Source organism: Salvelinus sp. IW2-2015, unplaced genomic scaffold, assembly GCF_002910315.2.
Source record: "Salvelinus sp. IW2-2015 unplaced genomic scaffold, ASM291031v2 Un_scaffold1499, whole genome shotgun sequence".
NCBI lineage: Eukaryota > Metazoa > Chordata > Actinopteri > Salmoniformes > Salmonidae > Salvelinus > Salvelinus sp. IW2-2015.
In genome coordinates, this window is record NW_019942947.1 from 230,272 (window position 1) to 234,414 (window position 4,143).

The window sequence follows — 4,143 nt, forward strand, 5'->3', positions numbered from 1 at the left end:
TGCCGCTGCAGTCCATGCTGTACCATTGGGCTCTACCTAGCCGCATGCAGTCCATGCTGTACCATGGCTCACCTAGCTGCTGCAGTCCATTGCTGTACCCATTGGGCTCCACCTAGCCGCTGCAGTCCATGCTGTACCATTTGGCTCCACCTAGCCGCTGCAGTCCATGCTGTACCATTGGGCTCTACCTAGCTTCTGCAGTCCATGCTGTACCATTGGGCTCCACCTAGCTTCTGCAGGCCATGCTGTACCATTGGGCTCCACCTGGCGCTGCAGTCCATGCTGTACCATTGGCTCCACCTAGCTTCTGCAGTCCATGCGTTACCATTGGCTCTACCAGCTGCTTCAGGCCATGCTGGACCATTGGAGTCCACCTGGCCGCTACAGTCCATGCTGTACCATTGGAGTCCACCTAGCCGCTACAGTCCATGCTGTACCATTGGGCTCCACCTGCCTGCTGCAGTCCATGCTGTATCATTGGGCTCACCTGGCCGCTGCAGGCCATGCTGTATCATTGGGCTCCCCTGCTGCTGCAGTCCATGCTGTACCATTGGGCTCCACCTAGCTGCTGCAGTCCATGCTGTACCATTGGGCTCTACCTGGCCGCTGCAGGCCATGCTGTATCATTGGGCTCCACCTGGCCGTTGCAGTCCATGCTGTACCATTGTGCTCCCAACCATGGGAACTCCCTCATCGAAACAGACCTCTTATCACAAAAATTTGTGACAGGTTTGTGACAGTTTACCGATCATTGCAGCTGTACATAGCCCATCTGTAAATAGCCCACCCAACTACCTCATCCTCATATTGTTATTTTCTTTTTTTGTACTCTACTTGCACATTCATCTTCTGCACATCTATCACTTCAGTGTTTAATTTCTAAATTGTAATTATTTCTCCACTATGGCCTATTTCTTACCTTACCTCCATAATCTTACTACATTTGCACACAATGTACAAATATTTTTTTCTATTGTGTTGTTGACTGTACGTTTGTTTATCCCATGTGTAACTCTGTGTTGTTTGTATTGCTTTGCTTTATCTTGGCCAGGTCGCAGTTGTAAATGAGAACTTGTTCTCAACTAGCCTACCTGGTTAAATAAAGGTTAAATAAATTAAACAAAACAAGAGTAAGGCAAGCTTTGGCACCCCAAAACCCTCTCAACACTTCAATACTGAAGTTGTGGGTGTGGCTCCTGAACATGACCGCTGCAGGGTTGCCCTTCCCTGGTAATTGATACAGTTCATCCACCCATGGCATCCTCTAAGCAAACCCTGTATTCCTCCAAGTGGAATGTGTCAACTGTGCAGAATCACCATCTTCCTGCCCACTTTGTCATTTTGACTTTCCTCCAGGAGTTTATGGCTGCAGGGAGATCCTCCAGGAGCTGATGGATGCAGGGAAGTCCTCCACGAGCTGATGGCTGCAGGGATGTCCTCCAGGAGCTGATGGCTGCAGGGAAGTCCTCCAGGAGCTGATGGCTGCAGGGAAGTCCTCCAGGAGCTGACGGCTGCAGGGATGTCCTCCAGGAGCTGATGGCTGCAGGGAGTGTCCTCCGGAAGCTGATGGCTGGCTAGGGAGGTCCTCCAGGAGTCTGATGGCTGCAGGGAGGTCCTCCAGAGCTGATGGCATGCAGGGCAGGTCCACGAGCTGATGGCTGCAGGGAGGTCTCCACGAGCTGATGGCTGCAGGGAGGTCCCAGGGAGCTGATGGCTGCAGGGAGGTCCTCCACGAGCTGATGGCGCAGGAGGTCCTCCACGAGCTGATGGCTGCAGGGAGATCCTCCAGGAGCTGATGGCTGCAGGGAGGTCCTCCAGGAGCTGATGGCTGCAGGGAGGTCCTCCACGAGCTGATGGTTGCAGGGATGTCCTCCAGGAGCGATGGCTGCAGGGAGGTCCTCCAGGAGCTGATGGCTGCAGGGATCCTCCACGAGCTGATGGCTGCGGGAGATCCTCCAGGAGCTGATGGCTGCGGAGGTCCTCCAGGAGCTGATGGCTGCAGGAGATCCTCCAGGAGCTGATGGCTGCAGGGATGTCCTCCAGGAGCTGATGCTGCAGGGAGGTCCTCCAGAGCTGATGGCTGCAGGGAGGTCCCCAGGAGCTGATGGCTGCAGGGATGTCCTCCAGGAGCTGATGGCTGCAGGGAGATCCTTATCTACATTGAAAGTATACATGGCAGCCATCTCTATGGGTCTTGACCAGATTACTGCTGCGTCACATCCCTAGAATCACTATTCATGAAAGGTGCCTAGAGCCTACAGCCTACAGCCTACAGCTACAGCCTACAACCTACAGCTACAGCTACAGGCTACAGCCTACGGCTACAGGCTACAGGCTACAGGCTACAGGCTACAGGCTACAGCCTACAGGCTACAGGCTACAGGCTACAGGCTACAGGCTACAGGCTACAGGCTACAACCTACAGCCTACAGCCTACAGCCTACAGCCTACAAGCCTACAGGCTACAGGCTACAACCTACAGCGCTACAGCCTACAGCCTACAGCCTACAGCCTACAGCCTACAGCCAACAGGCTACAGGCTACAGGCTACAGGCTACAACCTACAGCCTACAGCCTACAGCCTACAGCCTACAGTCTACAGGCTAGCTTTGCTAGATCTTTCTTTGCTGCACATCACCCTATTACCAGACAGTAATCAAGACAGGACAAGACCACAGCCTGAACAACTAGTACAGTTGATTTTTTTGTGTGTCCAAAACGCAGAACATATATTTTTATTATAACAGACATACCTCTGCCCCATCTTCACAACAACTCTGTCCACATGACTTGACCGTGATAACTGACCCTCCCAATGTTACTCCTGGGAGTCAGCTTCTTCCAACTTGTTCAACGGTCCACATCCTTTATGTACAACTCCAGTTGGACTGAGAAGATCGAGGCCTGTGGGAAAAGGGTCTGAGGGGCAGGGTAGTTGACCTCATATTATGGACCATTTCAGAGACAGAAGTTGGGGTTTGTCAATGTGAATGTGGTGGTTGAACTAATTTCTTTACAAACAGACATATTAGTTCTGGGGTCCCCCCCTCACCATTTTCAATGAGATTAGAATACCTTGCGTGCAGCTCCTCTTTGTATGCAGTCTGGTGATATGCTTTAAATTCATACTCATTACAAATCTGCCACTAATCAATCAACACATGCTTTCCTTTGGACATCTGCTAATAATATACAAAACACCATATAGGGTGCAGTGAAATGTGTTGTTTTACAGGTTCAGCCATGTAGTATGAATAGGTGTTGTTTTACAGGGTCAGCCATAGTAGTATGATAGGTGCAGTGAAATGTGTTGTTTTACAGGGTCAGTCATAGTAGTATGATAGGTGTTGTTTTACAGGGTCAGCCATAGTAGTATGATAGGTGTTGTTTTACAGGGTCCAGACATAGTAGTATGATAGTTGTTGTTATACAGGGTCAGCCATAGTAGTATGATAGTTGTTGTTTTACAGGGTCAGCCATAGTAGTATGATAGGTGCAGTGTAATGTGTTGTGTTACAGGGTCAGCCATAGTAGTATGATAGGTTGCAGTGTAATGTGTTGTTTTACAGGGTCAGACATAGTAGTATGATAGGTGCAGTGTAATGTGTTGTGTTACAGGGTCAGCCATAGTAGTTATGATAGGTGTTGTTTTTTACAGGGTCAGTCATAGTAGTATGAGTAGGTGTTGTTTTACAGGGTAGACATAGTAGTATGATAGTGCAGTGTAATTTTGTGTTACAGGTCAGCATAGTTAGTATGATAGGTGTTGTTTTACAGGGTCAGTCATAGTAGTATGATAGGTGTTGTTTTAACAGGGTCAGACATAGTAGTATGATAGTGCAGTTGTAATGGTGTTGTGTTACAGAGATCAGTATAGTAGTTGATGATAGGTTGCAGTGTAATGTGGTTGGTGTTACAGGGTCAGTCATAGTAGTATGAATAGGTGCAGTGTAATGTGTTGTGTACAGGGTCAGTCTATAGTAGTATGGATAGGTGTTGTTTTACAGGTCAGTCTAGTAGTATGATAGGTGTTGTGGTTTACAGGGTCCGCCAATAGTAGTATGATAGGTGCAGTTGTAAATGTGTTTGTTAGCAGGGTTCAGCCTATGTAGTATGATCAGTGGCAGTGTAATGTATTGTGTT